A 25,443-nucleotide genomic window follows, 5' to 3' on the forward strand; every position below is an offset into this window, starting at 1 on the left:
TTGGCTTCTGACATGAAACGGAAAAAGAATTTTTCTTTTAACAACATGCTTGTATTTAGAGACTAATAGCCATCATCCAACTCCAAAGCCAGTTTGATTTTTAAGTAGAGATATATCCACATTCAGATAATCAAATTTTATCATGCAGATAATACAGCATCATAAGTCAGATTTCTCTTTGCTTGGTGATTCTTTCTGGATAGCCATCTTTTCATCTTTAGGCATCTATATATCCAAGGTCTCTCGACTTTTTGAAGATGAATATTTTCCTGCAAAGACAAGAACAGAACCCTGCCCTAACACTTATGAGGTCTTACCACCTGTATGATTGTCATCTCTGTGGATGAGCTATCATTTCACTTTCTCAAGAGGCTTCTCTTTTTCAAATCAAATCTTTATTAATTCCAATGGTATCCATAACTTTTCTTCTTCTGTGGAAACAAGAGAGAAACCTGTTCCCCAATGTAGCAACATTTGCTTTCCATTCTGAGGTCAATACTTCCTTGAAATACACCTGATGATTTAATTGAGAAGTTTTTTTTATATTATCCAATCTCTCTTTACTGCCATGGTTCCTTTCTCATTAGTGTTAAAGAAATTCAAGGTTAAAAAAGTATTATGCAATCTATTTCTGTGGGTATTTTCCATCTCTTTCTGTTGGTTTAACATATCCTTTATAGTTCGATTTGAACTTTCTGTAACACTCTGACCTGTAGGATTGTTTGGTATACCTGTAATATGCTTTATATTATAATAAGCAAAAAACTATTTCATTTTTTAGAAACATATGCTGGACCATTATTTGCCATTATTTGTGCATTATCTGTCTTTATTTATATGGTCATGATGACCATAGCTTCTAATAAATGTGTAATTTCATTCCTTTGAGTACCCTTTGGGTTACTCCCTGTAGATAGTGGTGTTTGGTTATAAAAAGAGCAAGTGGGACATCTCTTTATAATCTCCTTAGCTTGTCTCCATGTAACAGGAAATTATTTCTTTAAATATGTGCTATTGGCATGATGTTTTTAAGAAATTCTGAGGCCTTCTGCACATTTCCAATCAATAATTAATAAATTTCTGCATTACCCTCTGCTAGAAGACCTGGCAGACCTGTATGGGATCAGATATATGTTATGTTTATGGGACAAAGCCTATTACTGTTTATACCTTGAACCTGAATGAATAATGAGGTCAATTCTGTATCATCTAGTATAAATTCAGCGGTTTCAATATGCAAAACAACTCTTACTGCATATTGCAAATCAATAACTATGTTGAGTGGTTCTTTAGAGTACCTTTGTACCATGAGAATAGCAAATAATTCTGCAGTTTGGACAAAATTATAGTGCTGTGGGACAATGGTCTTGTACCCTTGTACAAGATAAGAAAAGATTTATCACTTGCATTGGTTTAATAAAATGCTTATTGGCCAGTAGCCAGGCAGGAAGTACAGGCTGGGAGACCAGAATAGGAGAATTCTGGGAAGAGGAAAGGCTCAGTCTGCAATTGTCACCCAGACGCAGAGAATGTGAGATAGGAATGCCTCACTGAGGAAAGGTACCAAGCCATGTGGCTAACACAGACACAAATTATGGGTTAATGTAATATGTAAGAGTTAATTAATAAGCCTGAGCTAATAAGCCAACCAGTTTATAAATAATGTAGGCTTCTGTGTGTTTCTTTGGGACTGAATAGCTGTGGGAATGGGTGGGTCAGAAACCTCCATGAACAGAAAAGGGCGGGGGAGAGAGAGAGAAAGGAAGGAAGTTTCATTCATATCTAATAGGTAGGTTGGTGTTTTATTCTCCCTCACTCTCAATGCAAAGATTTAATCTCTGCTGACCAGAGGAAAATTGTCTGGGATTCTTCTTTCATAAACATGCCAGTATACAGACCAGGTCCTTTTGCCTTCATTCTATGGAGACAGAGGCACCCACACTCCAAACCATAGCTTGTTGACTCACAACTGATTCCTTCCTTAAGAATTTCCCTCAGCCAAAGGGAACAGCCTTGCTAATGGATAGATATGGTAGTACACAACTCCCTTAATTTATTAAGGGGTTACATTCTTTTTTAAGTTCTTTAGAAGCTGTGTATATCATAGGTCAAAAGTGTGTTAAGTACACCTAACCTACTAAACATCACAGCTTAGCAACACAATGCACAGTAGAGTTCCTGCTGTTTTTATCACCATCAATGACTGACTGGAAGCTGAAGCTGAATGCTACTGCCTAGTAGATAGTCTCAAGGGAGGATCAAGACCATATTGACTAACCTGGAGGGAAAAAAAATCCAAAATCAAAACTCCACAGACTGAAGATGACTATACAAAGGCATACAGCTTTTTCTTCAGTTAGAGACTGTTCCCAATCAGCAGGAATAAAGGTCCCAAACAATAAGATGTTGGGCAAGAGGACTAGGGAGGAGAAATACAGAAAACAAAAGCAATAGTTGGGACCAATGGTCTTCCATAAGCTGGTGACATAAGCCAAGCAAGTTCATTAAAATATAAAACATCTATACTTTTTGCAGGGGTGGCAGGAGAAGGCCAAGGTCAGCAGAGAGCTAAGTCATACAATGTCAGCAAGGAGAACATGGGCTACCTCAAATACAGTTGCATATGGACAGACAGTAATATCCCAGGGGAAAAGTTGGGTTCCCAAAAGCTTCAACCTTGACTCTTCTGAGGAGGCACTGACTCCAGCCCTAGAACAGCCAAGTCCACTCCTGGACAATGACACAGAACTAAAGTTCACTTTGTACTTTCATCAGAGTCTCAAACAAAATCTAGGATTGGTTTAGTTACCCTTAAGGGGCCACTCTGAAGGAGCCATCTCAGCTTCTAGAACTCTCTGTAAGATCAAGTAAGCCCTTTGTTATGACCATAGAGTCATTCAACTTTTTCCACTACCTGACCCTGCTTCTCTTATTCCATCATCACAGGGGTTGAACCCAAGAGGACTTCCAATAAGCCTCTGGCTTCTGTATCACCGTCTATGACTCCTTACTAGGTAACTCACTTGTGACTTAGGAAATAGATCCTCCAGAGAAAGTTAACAGGTATTAAATGTATGAGGACTAATTACAGCAGTAGTAATTACAGTAGAGTGTTGCAGTGTCTAAATAAAAAGGAACTATTTAAAGTGAAATAAAAATGACCTGGACAAGGGACTAGTCACCTCTCAAGAGCAATGCATTAGTGGTTGCAAACATTAATAGAGCTCACATGATCTCCTTTTCTCCGTACAGGTCCCATCTGTCCACCTGAGATCATCCCAAGTAGAGATCACTGGATTTCTTTACTTATGCTTTTAGATGCTAGAAATTATTCTGGTGTGACTTCCCATGTCAAGGCATGCCATTAGAAAAATAAATATAAGAAAAACAGAGAGTAAGAGGAGGGCTTATTAAAGAGAACAGGAACAAAAGAAGGAAAACAAGGTTGGTAACAGACAAAGTTGATTGAGGCAAGATAATAAATGATATACATTTGATGGGTGATCAGGTTAGTCAGATCACCAGGACTGTGGCAAACATCTGAGGGAAGTCAGCTTAAATGGAAATGGAATTTATTATGATTCAAATTATCTGGAGTTCTCCTCATGGCCCTGTCACCTCTGGGTCTGTGGAAAGGCAGAGAGTATCATGGCAGCGGGCATGTTGTAGTGAAAACCTGTTCATCTCATGGTGGCTGAGAAGTGAAAAAAAGTGACAGAAACAGGTGAAAATGTCACTATCCCTTCAAGGATACGTTCTTAGTGATCTAACTTCCTTCTGCTATGCCCCACCTCCTAATATTGCCACAAGCTGAGCACCAAGCTTTGGGCCTTTCATTGTGCAAATTAGAACATGGATTTTCAGGAAAATGTAACATCCCTTTGTTTCCCTTGTTCATGAAGCCAAATTTGGTTGTGAACTTTTTCACAAGCTCGTGGCCACCAGTGTCACAAACAAACTAACTGCCCTTGGTTTAAGTTCCCATCATCTGAATGGTTTGGAGCCATTTGGTTTGGCCTCTAAGTGCACTGTAAAGGTAATTGAAGACAGTATGAGACTTGATCTCAGTATGAGACACTTACTATTATCAGATGGCATCATCTCGCTCATTTATATAACATACCTGTCCCCTGAGCTTGTGAGTGTGACACCCCTTTTGACTAACCTATGACAGTCCCTTCAAAATGGTGTTTTCTATGCCTTTTCAAGCAGATGCCATATTGATTTAGTTCCTCTGATTAGCTCAATAAGACAAGAAACCAAAGAAAATGCTAAGAAGTATATTACGTACACCAACCTCCTCCAGAGAGGGTAGTACCTTTGACCATAAGGAGAAAGACAAGAACAGACGTGTATGTCTTAAGATGCATAAGAGACAGTCTGGCCAAAATACTTATTTTTGTCTTAACCCATCAGTACATCCTTTTTTAATGACCCAAACTATTATCTTGCTGCCCCTGAGAACCATACTTCCATCATCAAATTCCCAATAACTTACATGCTGTAGTATTCTATGTCAACCTGCTTTTTTCTCTGGTCTCATGACTCCATAGAGCCAGTGCACCTCATATGCGAGTATACCAAGCAGGGTAGAATAAATAAGCTCATTCTCTAAAAAGAATAGGTGGAAGAAACTGACAACAAGAGATGGCAAAAAGAGTTGACATTCTGGCTGGCATGTGTGAATGTAAGGATAAAGAGACCATTTTTATATAACTTTAGGAAATCTCAATGGCCAAAAAGTTGTTCTTTCCAGATAGATATTGGGAAATAATTTTCATATTGTTATAAACTTATTTCTCCCCCTTTCTTCCTTTCTCATAGCAGTTCCCAAGAGCAAAGCTACTCTTCTGATCTGAAAGCCAGCCTTCCCTACTCAGTATATTTATGACAGTATGTGCAAAGGGTAGAGGGTGGTTCATCTCAGTCTTGTTTTTCATATTTGAGTCACCGCGAGCTCTGAAGGTGGGACTTGAGTGAAGAAATCATTTCCCTTAATTCAATATAAAATTGGAAGGTCTGTAAGATAGGATCTGCTGGCTGAAATTCCAATCTTTTGCTTTGCTCAATCCTCAGTATTTACAAATGTTGCATACACAACATTCCCCACCATTAAAAACTATGCTAATATATGAACTGAGAATTCTTTTTCTTGGGTGCACACTGCTCAGTTTAACTCCAAAAATATATTTTACAGATGACTGACAGTTTGGGGATGCTGCAAAAAGTTGGGACTAGGATAATCGCGCTGCTAATTATATAATTCTGCCCATCATCACCTTTCCCAACCTCTCAGCTTCAGGCTTTTCCTCATCTTGGTCATGAAATACCTAGAGGTATAATCATTCTTCCAAAACAGAAGTTAGCAATGCAGATTTCACCAAGGTGGGAAACCTCATGAGTAGATGAATTCCTACTTGGAGTCTCACATTAAAACAAAAACAAAAAACCTTACATTTTTGTGTGCATGAAGGGAATGGCACATACTACGGCCAACATGTGGAGATCAGGGGACAACCTACAAGAGCTGGTTCTCTCCTCCTAATAAGTGAACTCTGGAGAGCAAACTCAGGTCATCAGGCTTGGTGGCAAGTGCCTTTTTCCAATGCACCATCTCACCAAACCAAGTCTTATCATTTTCCTTCTATTGTATCACTGACACCCGATTTAACCATGTTCCTACTAGATGCTTCTAAATGTCAATGCAGATAACATGAAGAACAGGTAGATAATATGATATAGCCACAGTCCACGAACCTTAAAAGAAAATGCAAACCACTTGTATCAATGTAGTACCACTTGTGAGGTCCATACATCACTCATACATCCTATTATAATACTAACCATCTAACTCACCCAGAGTTTCTTGGTATTAACTTTAGTTTGCATATAAATACCAACCAGGTCTGGGGATGGGAGGATGGCTCCTCTATAAAGTCCTTTCCATAGAATCTTAAGAACCTGAGTTTGAAACCTTCTCAACCAAAATACAAACACAACAAAACAAAACAACACAAAAACAGGCTCACTTTAATTTCAGCCCAGGAAGAAAGAGAGGGTGAGATCCTTGGGTCTTACTGGCCAAGTCTACCTTAGCCAGAAAGTGCCAAGCCGACTGAAAGACCCTGTTTAAAAAAACCAGATGAGCAGCTTCTGATAAACGGTACCTGAGGTTTCTCTCTGGCCTCCACACAGACATCCCTGCACACATGTCTGTACATACACCTGCACGTATGTGAAAACACACACACACACACACACAAATATATATGCTCATACATACAGGGGAACAAAGTCCTACAGGAGACTTGTTCAGCAGGAGAGAAAAGAATATATTCCTGAACGTGGAGACAGCCTAAGCAGTGGGCATGAAGGAGAACTAAGAAGATGGATCCAGGGAAGAAGAAGATGCAGCAGAACAGACAGGTGCATGGTGACATCATAGACCAGGAGCTGGGTTGAAGTCAGATAAAAATTGCATTCTCCGAATGGCAGAGTGTGGGGCTACGGTATGAACATGCACTAATAACACACTTTGTTCAAGAGGACAAGATAAATGACTCAGTCACTTGCTTCTACATTTTGGGCTACTCAACTGGACTGTGGCTTTGTTACTCTTGACCTAGCAGTCTGCCACAGTACTGCGTCTCTCCAAGACGCCAGACCTGGGAGGACTGAGTCACTTTGGGACAGGTTGACCTTCCCATATGGAAGGGCCCGCAGGTGGGAAACAAGAAGCCGTATGACTTACCGCCCAGGTAAAGTTTTCCAGGATATATGGAAGCCATCCGAAAACCTCTCTGTGATGTGAGGGGTCTTTTCACTGAGAGGCAGCACAGCACCGAGGTGACAGTCCAATCGATTCTGTGGTTCCCGATCTCCACGTCCGGTTCAGCTCCATCACCAGTTACACCCTTGATTATGTCCTTCCACGCCTTGGTTCTGCCGATATGTCTGCTAAATGGAACAGTTAATTCAATAAACTCCACTTCATTATCAAGATTTTTTTTTTCTCACATCACTGTATTGGCCGGGATTTTTATCTCTTAGGCAGCCGCATTCCTTTCGGTAGGAGAATAGCCATCACCTGTGTTACTTTCTCCTAACCGTGTCTTATGGCAGGAAACACCATGGTTATCAACTTGCTGAACGGTCGTCTTATCACTGTGTTCTTGGTCTCCAACATCAAATCCCGACAGGAAACCATTAAGCTAACAGAGAAAGGTCACCGTGTTGCCTGTCACCCTTTGAACTTCATTTGTCAGAAAACGACATTTACCGAAAGCCCCCAGGGGTACGGAACAATGTGACAGGAATGGAGATGACAAGGTAGGCTTCTCTCAAGAGGCCCTCGGCAGCTACAGAGGGGGGGACTGGGCAGCTAGGCTATGGGGGAGATAGTGGGACGTAACCACCAGTGCTATTTCTCCACCAAGAATGAAAGAGAAAGAAGCCAAGATGCATAAGACGTGGCTCTGTCTCCAGAACTCTGAAAAGAACTTCAGAGGGAATGTGCTTAGCAGAAAGTTTGAGAAGTTTGTACTCCATTCAAGAAATCTGAGCCACACAGGACCGACCCTTCAGAAAGTTCGGGTGTGAGCCTGTGTTGGCATCCAGTGGAGATGCTAGTCGGGGGAGAATGGAAGACAGCGGGGTGCCAGGGAACAAGAGGCTAGAAACTTTTTGCCTGGAAAGATGAATACATGTTGGACAGTTCTATTATGTTGAGTCTAGTGGTGGGAAGGGAGACGCAGTTCAGTAGCCCTAATTGCCACTTGAATGGCATACCTATGTCACCCTGTCTGCCTTTATTCCGGGGGAAGTTGTCAGTTCAACTCTTCAATGGGCAGGTTTGTTATCAGCAAGTGGTTTACAGCCCCTGGGCTGTGCATTAATTAAAATGGCTTTGTGTGCAGTCTTATTCATTAGCACGCTGCTTCTTTAATCACCGCCTCTTCAGCCACCAGGACAATCTATAAATCTCCTCAAATATGAAATAATGAAGTGGAATGGTTCAATTTATTACAACGTAATAAGTCAGGATAATGTGGGGGTGGACAGGGCGGCACTAGTGCAGGCTGCCTGCCCAGCGCCGCCCTCCTCATTACCTGAGACACCAGGGACGCACAGCAGCAGAGAGGATCAGCTAGGCCATGGCATAACATACGCTCTCCATGCTCCTTGTATCTCTCATCCAGGCAGGGACAGGCCTCCAAGAAAAAGCAGGGCTGGGGAAAGACAAATGTCTGGTCTGTAAGTTCTCTAGAACTGACCACTTTTTCCGCAAAGCCAATGGCTGTGGAAATCTGTGTCCACAGTGAGCTTCTAGCAAGCCCTGCACAGAAGCCAAGCATGAGGCTGAGTGGAGCCTGCAGTGAGTGTGCACAGGCAGAAGGCAGCTGCCCAGAGACACAGGGCGAGGAAGGGATTCCAGCTCAGCTCCTGTGCGCAGAAACCTGAACTGACCAGTCCGCGCAGGGGCCTCACCTGAATCGCACGCCGGACTCGCTGCCGAGCTTCAAAACATGCACAGCACAGCCCTGACCAGATGAATGGGGGGCAGATTCTGCAGGCTGGGGCTTGGCAGGTACAAATACCCCAGGATTTAATTCTAACCTGTTGTTTCAAGAACTACAAACTCCATCTGTAAGAATCTCCAGCACCGGTTAAAACGACACGTCCACCAGCTTCTCTGGACAGGACTGATTGGCTGATCTGAAGGCATGAGCTCTAATGATGGCTTTTACTGCTGCTTTGTTTTGTTTTGAGGTCCAGACTGGCTTCAATCATACTTGCCTCAGCCTCTTGAGTGCTGGGAATGTAGAAACGCACCATCATATCCACTAGAAATGGATATTCCTATCACTTGCCCCAAAAGATTCTTAGGATCAAGTATGTCTGGCATCACTGAGCTGCCTCTGAAAAACCTAGTTCTCCCTAGCCCACCCCTGCCTCCTCCTAAGTCAATGACTGTCAATTAATAACATACATGGTACAGACCATGTGTATGAATGGTGTACCTCCACCAGGGACTCTAGACTTTCACCCCTAAAACTATGATGAGATAAGGAACTTAATGTCAGTACAAATTTCTACATACCAATTATAAACTTCTTCCTTCTCTCATTCACTGATCCTTAGTAGCCCCTTTTCCCCAGAGCTCTCCCTTACATGGCATTAGTGGACAATAAACACGAGACTTGCAGGCTTGCCCAGTTGTCCTAATTCCCTGATTTCTGAGATACTCTGTGTCTTAGCTAGGGTTAATGTTGCTGTGACAAAATACCACGATGCAAAGCAACTTTGGGAGGAAAGGGTTTATTTAGTTTACATATTCTGAACCACAGTCCATTAAGAGAAGTCAAGACAAGAATTCGAACCAAGCAGAGAAGATGGAGCTAAGGCAGAGGCCATGGAGGAGTGCTGATTATGGGCTCACTCCTCATGTAAAATTCAGCTTTCTTATAAAACCAGGACCACTTTCCCAGGGGTGTGTTCCCACCCACAAAGGGCTGGGCCTCCCGCAACCATCACTAATTAAGAAAATGTCCTACAGGCTCACCTACAACCCAATCTTATGGAGACATTTTCTCAGTTAGAGCTCGCTCCTTCAGAAGACTCTAGCTTGTGTCAAGTTAACATAAAATTAACCAGCACAGCCTAACTCTTAGAAGAAAACAATTAGATGCTTCAGAGTCCTGGTCTGAATCAGCTGAACTCTAGCCGAGAGACGGGCTTTTGCACTGTCCCCCTATCAGGTTCATCCATGGCTCACATGAATAAAATATCTGGTTTTACATTGTCAGAAAAGACCCCACAGGCAGTCATGGAGGAATGGTCAGTCCTGGCTAAGGAGGAGACAGCCAAGTGGTCACAGTTTCCCAAATGCAGTCATTTGGGATCGGGGCTTGCTAAGCATTTTCCCCAACATCTCTGGATGACAACTGTTAAGCCCTGGTGTCTGACTTCACTTGATGTTCTCTGGCCAAGGATGAGTGATTTGGTTCTCCAACTCCACTGCCAAGTATGGTCCTGCTGTTCTCTGTCCTGCTGTAGAAGGGCAAGGGAGGGTGGGTCCTTGGAGCTAGCACAGTCCTCTACACCACGGGCTCCTGATGGGCAGCACAAGATAGGTTGGCTAGAACTAATACAAAAGGTCTTTAAGAATCCTCAGAAGGGTTCTCTCTCTCTCTCTCTCTCTCTCTCTCTCTCTCTCTCTCTCTCTCTCTCTCTCTCTCTCCTCCTTCTCTTTTCCATGTTAGAATATAGCAAGACGGTCATCTGTAAACCAGAACCCAAGCACTCAATGACAACCAGACACCTTATCAACCAGTGTCTTCTACTTCCTCCTAGAACTGTGAGAAGAAGTGTGTGTTGTGTAACAAATTACAAAGTCTGTGGCAACTTGTTAAAGCAAAAGGCAAAGCAAAAGGCCAAGCAAACACCCAGCACTTACCACCTACTCCTCTCCTAGCCTATTTATTGCATTTATTTTTGGTTAGTTATCTCCTCTTGCTAGCAGTTAAGCCCTACAAGAGCAGAGTTTTGTGGTCTGTTCTGCTTACTAATACATCTCAACTGCTTCTGATAGTGCTGCCAGAGAGCAGCCTCTAAATCACTGGTGAGTGACAGCAAGCATGGGAAACTAGAGAGTGGATTCACCCTTCCACTGCTTGCTCCACAGAGGAAAGGCACACGCGGCAAGGAAAATATGTGCACTTTCCAAGTCTCTGTCTATCCTGCCTGTGCGGGGAGCTTTGGACTGCCTTCGCGATCTATAAACAGATTCCAAAAGCACAAGTTCAGTCTGCCTACTGACCTCCAGGCTGGCTGTACCCTGCTACCTCTCTGCATGACAGACATTGTTGTTCCCATTACATGATGACTAAGGCTTTGAGAAATCAGGTCTCCCAATAGAATATTGGCTTTTCTTGCTTAACCAGGTGACAAATAACATGCTTAATAAATTATAAATGATAAAATATTGCAGAAAACCTGATATCAATTTTAATACCTTAAAATGATTTATTAATATGCTTTCACACTGTTTGAGGTGTCTGTTATTTCTCACATCGCAACGACACGCTGTGAATGAGGAAGGAAAACTTGACAAGGTGGGTAAAGGGAGAGATGGGGCTGCCTTGATGGATGGGCTAGTATGAGAAAGGTCCATGCAAGCTGGAGAAAAAATGAAGCACCAATTTCTAGATATCTGTGGACCTTTTGGCTATCTTACCTTATTAGGAGATGGCAGGAGACCACAGAACCTTCTCTATAACCATTTCTAACCCCTTTCCTTCCAATAAAGCCTCTCATTCTGTTGATATTGTTTTATATCTAGTATGTACTATGCTTCGGACATGGTACCTCTGACATGGGTAGGCAGAAGCCTATGCATTGGATGGGTAGTGGATGGATGGATGGATGGATGGATGGATGGATGGATGGATGAGAGATGGATGCATTTGCTGACTTATCCAGGGCTCTGTGGATTCTTCTCTCTAGTACAAGGATCAGAACTATCCTTAATAAGGCACGAGGTCTCAGGAAATGCATCCTAGGTAGTAAAAGACTCAGCCAAAAGAATGACATTACAAAGGCAACCTCACAGTTAACAACTTTCATTTTTGTCACAGGGATTTCAGACACAACTTAAAAGATACGCACTAGGGGGATGGACAGTCCATTGAGATGACTGCCCCTCACCCTCCCCCCAACACACACAAGTGACCCTGGGAGGGATAGAACTGGCATCATGTAGTAATTACATACAAGTGTGCTGAGTGGATGCAGGTGGCTTTGGAAACACACAACACAAGGCAAAGTCCCGGAATGACACTACTTCTGGCTCAAATGCCACCCTTCACAACTGGGCTTCCTAATGGAAGCAAAGAATACAGCGCCTTTGGTCTCAGTCTCTTCAGTTGGAATATAGGACACAATAAACATATATCTCTTGCAGCATTGTTGTGGAAATTAACTGAGTCCCTTAAAGGCAAGGGGCTCTGAAAACTCCCGAGCATTCAGTTGATGCTGGGCCCTGTTTGCTGACAGCAGTCTCCCATGAATCTCCTTTGAGCCACAGGGGTTCAGATCCGGTCCAGTCATTTACCAGCTTTGTCTGCAGGCTCAGATTGATGAAGTTTTTTGGATTCTCCACAATAAAAGGGAGATGATTGCATCCATATTCAAAAGCAGTCGCAAGGAGCAAGTGACAAGAAATATAAAATTCAGGACCTGGTGCACTGTCACGGCCTCAGTACAGTACTAGCAGCAACAATAATTAGCATTACAGTATTACTTATGGCACCTAGGCGAGCTGATAGTCCAATTACTGCAGGAGTACCAGAGAGAAAGAGGTTCATCCGGGTTCACAATTTGAGAGGGCTTACTTAGTTCAGGTGTGTCTTAGTTAGGGTTTCTATTGTTATAAAGACACCGTGACCACTGCAACTCTTATGAAAGAAAGAATGGGGCTGGCTTACAGTTTCAGGGGGCTAGTCCAATATCACCGTGGCAAGGGGCATGGTGCCACTAAGACAGACATGGTGCTGGAGAAGGAGCTGCGTTCTACATCTGTCCTCAGGGAGCAGGAAGAGAGAGACTGAAAACTCAAAGTCCACCCCCAGTGACACACTTCCTCCAATAAGACTGCACCTTCTCCAGCGAGGCCACACCTCCTAATCCTTCTCGAGTAATGCCACTTCCCCAGTGACTAAGCTTTCAAAGAGATGAGCCTATGAGGGCCATTCTCATTCAAACCATCATTAGGTTCAAGTGTCCTCAGGGCTTTGGAGTCTCTGTTGAATCAACAAGTCATGGTGGAGAATGTGTGATGGGATCCAGCTATATGCCTCATGGCTTCCAGGAATAAGAAGAAAGGATGGAATCTCAAATTTTCCTTTATGGGTACATTCTGTGTGATCAAAAGATCTCCTACTATACTCCACCTTTCAGTGGCTCTACTGAACCAAGAGGAGAAACTAAACTTTTAAAACACAGGCCTTTGGGAGACACTTATCCAAACCGTAGCAGTAACTTTAACTATCCTTCATATTTTGGGGGTCAGAAGACACAGGTTTAGAGAGCAAATTGCCTCTTCTTATGGGACCTAAGCCTCTCTGATAGCTGTCTCTTCCTCCCAGGCATTCATATGTGATCTGGATCACATAATAAATGTACAAAGGAAGACCTGGGCTCTTGGAATTTATCCAAGTGCAGCCTGCCTGGGGCTTACATTTCTCTTAATTAATTATCACAGTCGAATTGTTTAGGGTTGTTTCATTTCTTCCATTACCCGGTTTCAAAACACACAGACTACAGACAGACTTGACTCCTTCCTTCACCCCTCAAAATAAAATTAAAAAAAAAACAGAAAATTAAGACATATAAAAAAGAGAGAGCCTGGGACAAAATGTGACAGGGAAGCAGAAATGGAGGCACACAGCGAGGATAAATCCAGTGAGGAATAAGCTCAGCTTCAGTTCGTGCAAAGATCATGAACTCAAGAGGTTAGACGGTGAATACAGGTATAAGAGCCGTCACCACAAGCACAGAGTGAGCTGCCTGCTCAAACCTATTAGCTGGTAAACAGCAATGTTCCGTAATTCAGCTATTAAAAACAGCTTAAAGAGAAATCAAATCTCATTGAGCAGGGATTGCAGGGGTCTTCTTGGACTATTTTAAACCTTCTTACTCATCCAAGGAAACGGGCTCTAATTGTCAAGTGTTGGCTTCTGTGGAAGCAATGCCATTTCCAAGCATAATAACATCCATTTGAAGTGACGAGAAGGACCCCTGAATGTCCCCCTAGAGAGTAACACGGTTATGAATGATTTTCTGAGTCTTGGAAACTACTGAGACAGGTGGAATATTTTCTGAAATTTGCATCTGAAATGAGGTTGTCTCCTTCTGTACCCAGTAAAAGAAAACGATCTTCAGCAACTAGCTTTAGTTCACTGCCAGGGTACACGCCGAAGGAGCAAGGGGGTTCCAGGTGGCTTTCTGCACAGGGTGAATCAGTAGTTTAGACGTCAGTCCTGATCTCTCAGAGCCCTGTGACTCTCACCAGAGAGGTCACAGCCTGGGAATAGGAAAGCCGAGTTCTCTTACAAGCAGTGACATATATTTATGTGTTAACTTTCCAGTGTCAGAGTTCAGTGCAGTTAAATGACATTTGCTTCACCGATCCTCAGCTTGTGTCTGTCCGGGGATGGAAGAGCTAAGCAGTCTTGAACACAGAAGGGTGGCTTCAGAAACCAGTGGCTGACAGGCAAGACAGGTCTCTATGGTCTCAGGTGGAAACTCCCACAAGCCCATCGAACCTCTGTCTTCCTTCTTTCGGTAGCTCAGTTCATCTTGGCTCCTTCTTCTCAGACTTCTCAGACTGGTCTTCTGATAGGAGGGCAGCTTTAGCCTAATGCTCATCTGTAACCACTAGAAATGCCCTATCTTTGCTGTAGAATTTTTTTCTAAAGAGTAAGCAGACATATTAGATGATTTCAAGAATGCTAAGGCCAAATCCTTTCCAAAACCAATATACGGCCCTGACCCAACACACACACTCTATAAGAAAGGCAATGCCCATTAGGAACCCTACACATCACAGCAGTGGGACATTTTGTAGGTATAAAAGAGACTCCATATGCCCCCACCCCCAGACCACTAAACCTCCTTTAATTACCGTGTACTTCCTGTATACCTCCTTTTTCATCATTGCTGATTACAGATAGAGCCATGCCTGAATAATATCTTCCCACTTTATAATCAGACAACTACCACTTACTCTGATAACCTGAGACTCTCTAAGTATGATTTTGCCTCCAGAACACTCAGGCTGTGCTTGGTCTCTTTTCGGGGGGTAGACAAATTACCATACACTTTGAGGCAGGATGCTGACTGGGATGACATACTAAGAGAACACTCTGGCAAAAACAAGACATGGACTAGATAGCTTCAGATAGCTTTGAGCTGCAAAGTGCCATCCCCAGAAGATGGTATGCAGGAAATGACCCTATACTTTTGTCCTTCAGCCTCTGGATTTTAAGTTCCACCCTTACACGGAGTCAATAAGTAGCTGACCAACCTACTCTCAAAAATCGATTTTTGTGATTAAAATCTTAAATGGGTCATATTGGTAGCCCTCTAATTTGAAAATAAAAAGTGCTCCCATGTATAAAGAATTGCCTCATCATTCATGCCTCCAGGGACACACAAGGCAGACGAGATGGGAAGGCCTGACGCACAGTAACAGAGGAAGCAGGCTTGCTCTGGCTTGGACTCTTCCATGCAGGCAGTGTGAGGTCATGATAAAGACATAGGACAAGTCCCGTGACTTGGAGCCGTACATCCCACCACCTCACCACTGTCCTGAGTACAGAATCCAAATGCTCTAGACTAGTACTTACAATCTGGCTAGAACTGGAATAGTATAGAGAGATTGGAAAAAATTATCGAAGGCCATTGTCTGTATTTTGGTAACCCTAACCCTAACCCTAGGGAGAGGAAGTTCTTAAGACTCTCTTGTTCAGATGTAAAGCCTGTGAACCACAATAATGACCAGCACGGCAGGATCTGCAGCGAAGTAGTGGCACTTGTATGTTTGGGGTAACTAACAGGCATCATTCAATAGGAGGGAACTCATGCCTGATATGGTAAATCTAACCATTGTGGCTAGCGAGGTGATGGACCTCAGAGGAGAACCCACTACTGCCACTTTCCTAAATAGCGCAACTCCCAACTCTATCCTAATATCTATCCTTATGTCCACATATCAATAGAGCTCCCACCTGTCATCCAAGAAGCTTCTGCTTGTAGCAGAAGACCATCACAGAAACCACAACTGGCCAAAAAGCCAGGTGCCCAACCCCAACTGATACACAGATAACATAACCCGAAAGGCCCAGGGAACATAGTGGAGGAGTGGGTGGAAGTACTGGAGAAGCCAGAAGATCAGAGTGTCTGCTTTAAGATAGTTGGTTCTCAGAAACAGATGCAGACCGACAGCCAAACAGTAGGTGGAACCCGGGAGAAACCTGTGAAAAGGGGGATGAATGATTGTGGGAGCCAGAGGGGTCAAGGCCATCACCAAACAATACACAGAATCAACTAACCTGGGCTGATAGGGGCTCACAGAGACTGAACCAACAACCAGGAAGCCGGAATGGGACTGACCTAGGTACTCCATACATAACATTACAGTTGTGTAGTTTGGTTTTCTAGTGGAACTCCTAACAGTGGAAGCAGAGGCTGCCTCTGACTCTGCTACCTGCTTCTGGGACCCTTCCCTCCTACTGGGTTGCCTTGTCCAGCATTAATAGGAGAGGAGGTACCTAGTTTTGCTGCAACTTGATATGAAATGACTGGCTAACATCCATGGAAGACCTGCCTCTTTCTGAAGAGAAAAGAAAAGGAGTAGATGGGGAGGGGGAAATAGCAGAGGTTGCAGGGAGGGACTGGTAGGAGAGGCGTGAGGGAGGGAAAACTGTGACCCATCTGGAAAAATAAATTAATTAATTTAATAAAACATTTAAAAGATGGTGTCTTCTAAATATTATAAAGAGTGATATCCATGAAATCTCAAAAATACGGTCATCTAAATACAACCTGCACAATGACAGACAACATTAGTTGACACGCCAACTGGTACTGTCACCCCCAAAATGCTATGGAAGGTGAATATCATATGGCCCTACTTTTTGATGAAGAGTTAAAGGCAATTAACGACTGTTAAGAGAGGGGGATTCAGTATTCTCCAGAGACAAGTCCCCGGATAGGCTATCCAATCCTACATGGTCAATCCTAAGCATGTAAGCAAATGAACTTCACAGGTTTTATACTCACACATGTGTGTGTGTGTTATGTAAAACAACAATAAAGAAGTCATGGATTTTAGGAGTCATGTGGGAACCAAGAGGTGTTATGGAGAGGGAGAAGTGAAAATGGTATAAATACATATGAAATTCTCAAAAACGTACTAAAGGTTAAAAACACACTCTTTCTTATGATACTTCCTGTAAGTGTGGTTGGGAAGTAACTGCCCTAAAGCCTCAGTTTCTCCCTTTATGAAATGAGAGTGACGATATGCCACTTATATAAATATAATCCTGTAAGATAAGATGCATAAGAATATATATATATATATGGTGGAATGAAATGATAAACACATTTTAAATGCATGAAGAGAAATTCAGAAATGTGCCAAAATCTTCCAAGATTAGCCCACACACAGTATACTTTTTTCTTTGAATACTATATCTACGAGGACCTAGGAAACCTTTGGATGTCAGCTCACCACCAATCAATAGGGTAACTTTGAGTGGAAGTTGTCTAGCAGAATCAAACTTTGCCACAAAGAAGAACAATTTCCAGATGCTATTGTTTGAACCAAACTGTCTCCAGCTGTTATTCTTTGCATGTTTATTCACCCTGGTTACATAGCTCTGTACCAGGTAGAGGGTAGAAAGAGAAGACATAAGGTCAGGGTAATGGAGTCTACAGTGTGAATGCCACCAATAGGCATGTGGCCAGCAAATAGACATGGAGAACCCAGGACTGGGAGGCCCTTAATTCTTTTGAGTGTTGGGAAAAAGTGAGGCATGTTCTAAGACTAGCTGATTCAAGAGAGGACAACTCTGTGCTCTGCGAAAGCATTTCCATTTTTACAAATAAGCAAATCAAACCCAACAGACTCAATTACTACTTCAAAGTGACACAGTGGCCAAGGAAGTGGCATGGGCAGGATTGTATTTTCAAACACAATTTCAAAGGTCAAGGGAACAATGAAGGTGGGAAAGCAGCTGTGTGGCAGCCCAGGGGTTGGGGGCACAGACCTGAGAGAAGGCACTAGTAGTGAGGGTGAAAAACACATGCTGTGCCTAAGTGTTGGGGGCACTTGGTGGTGAGATCTGAGGAAATGGAGAGGGGAAAGTGGGCTACTGCACAGAAGTTTGCGGCACTTCCCCCACTCTAAGCCTGGCACTGAGCATGTAATTCCTGACCGAGGGCATTTTAGATTCCCTTCGCTCTCTTGCATCTACCTGTGAGGACTTCCTAAACTTTAAGATCCACACAAGTTGGAAATCACTTGAAATTTTTCAATTAAAAGTAAAGAAAGAAAGAAAAAAAAACAAGCAAATCTATTCTTTCTTTTGACTGCTCTATTGATTAAAATGAATGTCTGTGCAGGGACTGCTGAACCATGAAAAGCAATCTGTCTTAGATGGGTAACAGATCGTTAGGAAATCATTGGGTTGGAGGAAAGAGTCAAGAAAAAAAAACTGCAGAGATTCACATGTGGGAGTGCCAGTGTGCTTATCTGTAGCTGCACAGCCCTGTATAGATGTGTGCATTTCTATATATAGGGGACATATGCCACACACTTCAATCAGGAATCATGAGCCAACGATACAGGCAGGATTCCTGACAGAGTGGCACTGTGGATGGCTTAGCAGACTCTAAGCGTGACTGAAAAGTATGAATAAATGGTGGTGTGGGGGAGAGTGAGGGGCTATTCACTTAATAAGTTAGGCTCTTCAGCCCTCCTCTGTGACATGTGAGTCTGACAGAACCTACAACAGCTCAAGACTCCGGGAAATGTAGAAAAACAAGTGGCATTAATATGGATGCCTGTAATTTCATCAAAATGTAGTTTACAAGAGCTATTCTACATCCAAGAGAGCTTTTGGGTAAGAGGAAGCATAAGGGATGGGGGGGGGGATAGGACTCTCAGTTGCCATCCCCACTGTCATTGAAACAAACCACGGGGAGTAGTGGGAGGAACAATTTAACCAGCCCGCCCTTAGAAAACTGGGAAATGAAGCATGTTCCCTCCCTAAAATCCCAGGCAGAGGAGAGGAAAGGGAGGAAAGCAGACTTTGGGGTTTTGCATTTAAACAGCAAAGGAAGAAGATATTAGGAGGGCTGGGATTTCCCTTCTCTGTGTGACAGCTCACACACTCAAACTATCATGAGCTACGCTACTCAGATCAACACTAATGCATGTTTCCCCCAAAGAAAGCATGCTCTTTCTTTTTTTCTTTTCTCTCTTTTTCTTTCTTTCTTTCTTTCTTTCTTTCTTTCTTTCTTTCTTTCTTTCTTTCTTTCTTTCTTTTTTTGAGACAGGGTTTCTTTGTGTAGCCCTGTCTGTCCTGCAACTTGCTCTGTAAAGCAGACCAGCCTCAAACTCTGATTCACCAGGCTCTGCTTCCGGAATGCTGGAATTAAAGTCATGTGCTACCATGTTCAGCTCCAAGACCTCTTCCAAGACCTGTTCTTAATGGCCAGATATCTCTGCTCCTTTCTTCAGGACTTTTATTTCTGTGTGGTCTGTTCTTTCCTCACCCCAGTCTTCTTCTTCTTCTCCCCTTCCTCTTTCCCTCCAGAACATGAGATGACTCACCTTGGAGCCTGCTTTGCTCCATCTGTGCTGAAGCAGATCTTACTCAGGAAGTACCCTCCATCTTCAAGGTCAAATCTAAGGAAACAATGCTTCATTTGGCAAAGTTCTGAGTTCATTTAAGATGTTCCATGGCAAGATGCACGTCTCCTTCACATGCCAAATACTAAGCCTTTAGGCTCTTCACTTAAACTAACTGAGCTTCAAGTAATTGGAAAATGGGGTTAATAATTACCATAATAGTAGATAACCACAGTACTTGCAAATTGACTTATGGGGGATGCCCCCCCTAAAGTCTAGGGAGTCTCATAAAGTTAAGGATTTTCTGAAAATCTAGAAGCAGTTTTGACTAGTTGTTTCTTAGCCTGAGAGATTGGACTGAATATCCCCGTACAGGGTGGTGGCAAAGGCATGTAAACTCTGAGAACAGTGCCCATTTATACTGGTACTCATTATCTTGGCTTAGATGCTGGAGAATAATTAGAACTATATTTTATCACAAGATATTAAATAAACCAACTTCTTTATGATAAGATATAGAATAAAGAAAAGGGGATAAGGTTGAAGAAGTGGGAAGGACACCCATAGTCTTCAGAGAAAGACAGACTACTCCTAATGGATCTAGAGAAAGGACCACTGAGCTCTTTAGTGTTCTCTTCCAACCTGCCCTTCCTGAATTCTTCTAGTTGTAGAGTGCCTACCATGACTGAGCAAGCTAGAGACAGACATAGCAAAGTCCAGCACATCCCTGGCATGGAAAAGGAACCAAATGAAGGATTTGAGAAGGAATGAATGAGACTATAAAAATAATGAGCACAAATCGCTTCCATAGGAAATGCTCTTGGGAGGAAAAATGTTACTATGGAAGTTCATTAACCTCTGAACTCAATTACCTTTTTATTTCAATGTACATAAATAAATATGTACCACTTGTTATCAGTAGGTACATGGGCAGACAGAGGGATAACAAATGCTAGTTCCTAGAAAGACTGAAAAAGGATTTGGTTCCATCTATGTTTTTTATCTGTTCTCTTTGTTGGTAAATTCAAGGATATTAACAGAAAAGATTTGATTGAAAAAAATAGTGCCATCCAATAACTAACTCCCTAGAGAGAAAGTAAGCATGCCAAGCCTATGAAAATAGCCTGGAATGTACACTTATAAAGGGTTAATTAGCTCTCCCCTTTAATTTCTTTTCCTAATCAAGATGATCTGTCCTCTTACTTAAGTAGCTGTCAATAGCACCTGTAAATTGACTTATCCCTTGATGAAGCTAAAGATTTTTCTGAAAAATCTTGAAATAGTTTTTGAATCCTTGCTGCTGTTATTTAGCATCTGAGACTCCTGAGCTGTTTCCTCCACACACTATTTTCCATCTTAGAATCCTAGCATCTGCATACATTTGGAGCCCAACTTGCCTTTTCTTTAGATGCGTGGATATAAGAAATGCAATAGAGCTGTTTATCATGTACTCAGGCTGAGTGAAGTTTTATCATAATGAAACTAAATGAAATTCCCAATTGCAGTGCTGAAGAGGGATGCCTTGATATTCCACTTGTGGGAAAGTGGCTCCAAAAATAAAGTGACATCAACCTCAGTGCAGGGGGATATCAGAGAAACAGACTCATCCCGAGTCTCATGGTGGCTTCTAAGGTGGTCTTCATAGGTGGTCTTCAGTGGGAGTCTGGTGGGGGTAGAGAAGAGGCTGGGAGAGAGGAAGGGAGGATTTGAGGAGGCAGAAGAAAGAGAAAGGGGGAATGTTGTCCTCTGGCACAGAGAACTGCACTCATCTGAAGTGTGACTCAGGGTCACACTACACCAAGGGTTCGTTTGTGTCTCCATTGTTTGCCATGCTTCACTGGTGTGTCACTTGCTCTCTTGTTTCACTTGGACACCATTTGCACGTTTGTGAGAAAAGAAGAAAATGGGACTTAGACAATATGGATGCACAAAATAAGTACATACAATAGAAAGATGTGCACATGTATGATGGAGGAAGGTCATTGGTTAATTATAATAAACCAACTGCTTGGCCTCATAGCTTAGAACATAGATGGGAGGAGAAAACAGAATAGAATTCTGGGCGGAAGAGGAAGTGAGGTCAGACTCTGCTCTGCTCCCGGAGAGACCGGACATCTCTGCTCTCTGGAGCAGAGACACCAGGATGGACGGAGGCTAGACTCTTCCCGGTAAGCGCACCTTGGGGTGCTTACACACATCATTAGAAATGGGCTAGTCCAGGTGCGAGAGTTAGCCTAGAAGAGGAGAGATAATGGGCCAAGCAGTTCTTAAATGAATACAGTTTGTGTGTTGTTATTTCGGGCATGAGCTAGCCAAGCGGCCGGGGTGTTGGGGGCGCAGCCCCGCCTCTCCTATTTCAACACATGTATACACAGAAATCCCTTTGTACCTATTCTCGTAAAGCATGTGACTTGACTTGTTTGTATGTATCTTCCCTCACTCCTTTGATTTTGTACATCAGACCTTACTCAGTTTCTTTTCACCTTAAACACTGTCATTTTAAGACCTGGTCATGCTGTGCTAGACAGGTCTGTTCTGTTGCTTCTAAATGTGCCACTGTAAGTCACAGTGTGACTCCATCAAGCTTTATTTATCCATTTCTCCACTGGGACATTCAGGTTTTCTCCTTTTTTTCCACTGTCATGAACAGTGCTATGACGAATATCCTGACCCATGTGTCCACATTGCCCATGGGGAAACTTGCTGGATATATGCACCAAGGAGAAAACTGACTGATCAGATGTGTGTGTGTGTGTATGCGCGCGCTTGCATGTGTGTAGTTAATAGAAGCAAATACTAGCCAATTGCTCTTGGAAACAGACAGTTTGACCTATGCTCTTAATATGAAGTTTCCTGAACTTCCACACCTCACCACAGACATCTCTAATTCTTATAGTACTCAAATCATTGCTGATTATAAAATAGTAGGTTTTTTTTTTTAAAAATATTTCAATCCATTTCTAGCTTTTCTTGTATTGTTATTGCTTGGATTTCACTGAGTTACATCTGATTTATATTTGTTACTCATATCCAGTTGATACATGGATACTTATAATGGCTTCAATGAGCAATGTTTCCCACAGTCCAGGGTATTTGAATACTTGGTCTACAGTGGGTGGTTAGGGAAGCTTCAGGAGGTATGGCTTTGTTGGAGAAAGGATACCACAGAGGTGTAGCTTTCAGAATTTATAACCTCACCCTTCTTCCAGTCCACTACTGTGGGACAATGACCTTGTGCTCTGCAAAGATTTGTCAGTTGTATTGCTTTAATAAAATGCTGATTGGCCATTAGCCAGGCAGGAAGTATAGGCGGGACCACCAGGCAGAAAGTATAGATGGGGCAAAGAGAACAGGAGAATTATGAGAAGAGGAAGGCTCAGTCATCAGTGGTAACCCAGATGCAGAGGAAGCAAGATGAGAATGCCTTGATGATAAAAGGTACCAAGCCACGTGGCTGACACAGACAAGAATTATGGGTTAATGTAGGATATAAGAGTTAATAAGAAGTCTGCGATAATAGGCCAACCAGTTTATGATCAGTGTAGACCTCTGTGTGTTTCTCTGGGGCTGAACAGCTGTGGTACCCAGCAGGGCAGGAACCTCTGCCAGCAGTACACTGTCTGTCTGTTTCATGTCTGTAGTTGAAGATGTAATGTCGGCTTCCTGCTCTGGATGCCAGCAGCCATGCCTCCCCACCTGCTCATTCTGAACTGTCCTTCTAGAACTGTTAGCAAAATAAACTCTTCCTTGCATGAGTTGCTTTGGTTGTGGTGTCTATCACAGCAATGAAAAGTTCTTAATACAGGACTCATGTCTTTCTCTTGCAGAGCTATAAGAGCATTTGTTAATCTTTAGTAAAATTCATATTTAAGTATTAAACTGAGGGAAGATCATATACATATGTATATATATATATACATACATACATACATACACACACACATTCTCACTCTTTCCTATCAGTTCCATCCATGATGTATGACTATGTTCAAACTTTTGCTTTTATATACTTTTGTGTCTTAATGTTATTTTCTGTAACTTTATAACATCTGCATTTAAGCTGAGGCCAACACTGCTCAGAGCTTCAGCAAGGGATCTAGTTTCATCTTCATGTGGCAAGCCAGTTCATGCCATGACACCTGCTAAAGAGCTGTTAACCTCCTGGTTGCTTTTCAGTGCTACCCGTAGAATGGTTAGCAAGACTATCTTGAGTGACTCTGTTTTGTTTTTCTGGTCTATGTATGTGCTCCTAGACTCAGGATGACCTATTTTAACTTCCATGACTTCATGGCAAATCTCACATGAGAGAAACAATGCTCTTCTTTTATAATTTTGACCTAGTCTTGCATGCTATTTTCTATCTTTGTATAATTTTAGAAGCATATTAAGTCCTTTTCAAAAGTATCCAGATAGTATTTCCATTGAAAGGGTACTGAATTACAAAACAATTTGGAAAAATTAACGTCTTTATTATGATAAATTATCCAATTGAGAATCTGAAATTATCCAACCAACATATATCTGGATTATTGTCATATAACTAATAATAGAATTTTTTTAGGGCTTCCCATAGATATCTCCAGTATTCCTTGTCTCTAACAACATACTTTGTTTTAAATTTCTGGTGTTCCAGATGGCTCTTTAGATTGTTTAAATATTCTAGTTTGTTAATACCAGCATAGAGAGGCTGTGTTCTCTTATGGGTGATGTTTTGTTGAAGGTGTCACCAGCCTTTTCTACTATACTGGCTTGATTTTTTTTTTTTTGACTCTTTTTTGCAATTGAACATATTATTGAAAACACGTCAATTTCAGATCTTCCAAGCATTAAACTTTTGATTTCATCTTGTATTTATTTCCTTTTAAAAGTATTTTTGAGGCTCTGAGCAAATGGCTCTGTGTTTAACCGTACTTGCTGCCCTTCTGGAGAACCCAAGTTCAATTCCCAGCACCCATGTCAGGCAGCTGACAATCACTTGTCACTCTAGTTCCAGGGCATCCAATGCCTTTGGCCTCCACAGTCACCTGCACTCACATGTCTCTCTCTCTCACACACACACACACACACACACACACACACACACACTTGATTAAAGTTAAGCTTTTAGACGCATTTTGAAGTATCTGCTTTGATTCAGACAAATTTGCCTTCAGTTTAACTGAATGGTGGCTATATCCTAGACATGAGTGTGTCTGCTTCTCTCTGTGTGTGGAGGGGGCATATGCACATCTTCGTTTACTTTATAAAGAGTCCTTTAACATTTTCAGAGATTTCTCTACAATGTCTACCCCACTCTGAAAAAGGGGGAAATAAAAGCCATTAAACCCACTCATAAATGGAATACCAGAGCTTTCCTTTTCAAACAAGTGATGAAAATGGATTTAGGTGTGAAGTTGATGGTACTGCATTCTCTGACTCCCTGGATGAGTGTTGCTTTCTGTTGTGCGCGCGCGCACACACACACACACACACACATGAGTATCAAGAATAAGCACGCACCGCTTTGCACATGCATATCCTCTTCTAACTTTTTCCTACAGATATCATTTCATCTAGCAGGCCTTTGAGATGAGCACCATTCTCCCCTTGCCAAGATGGGGAAGTTGAGGCAAGAGGAAGATAACAACTTTCCAAAGGTCAGGATACTACCCATGACAGCCAACCCCTAGGCCCTGTGGCATCAGGGCCATGCTGTCTACCCTGTGTCCCAGGATACATAGCAATGATCAAAAGTGAAGTAGCTGCACTATTGATGGCAATGAGGGGTCAGCTTTTCCTGGGCAGTTTAGTTTTGTCACGTGTCATTCCGCTTAGTTTCCGCAGTTACAAGGAAGTAGCACAGGACCCAACCATTCCCTTAAAAATCATTATCTTGAGTTCCTTGTTCATGCTCTCTCTCCTTCTGGGGTGCACGCTCACACTGAGACAATGAGGATGTTCTTTCGGGAACTCACCAAGGCCAGCTGGCCTGGGTCTGAAAAAGCCTGGGATAAAACCGGACTTGCTGAACATAGCAACAATGAGGA

The sequence above is a fragment of the Alexandromys fortis genome, unplaced genomic scaffold (genome assembly GCF_014885135.2).
Source record: "Alexandromys fortis isolate MF-2015 unplaced genomic scaffold, M_Fortis_MF-2015_v1.1 scaffold_108, whole genome shotgun sequence".
In the NCBI taxonomy this organism is placed as follows: Eukaryota; Metazoa; Chordata; class Mammalia; order Rodentia; family Cricetidae; genus Alexandromys; species Alexandromys fortis.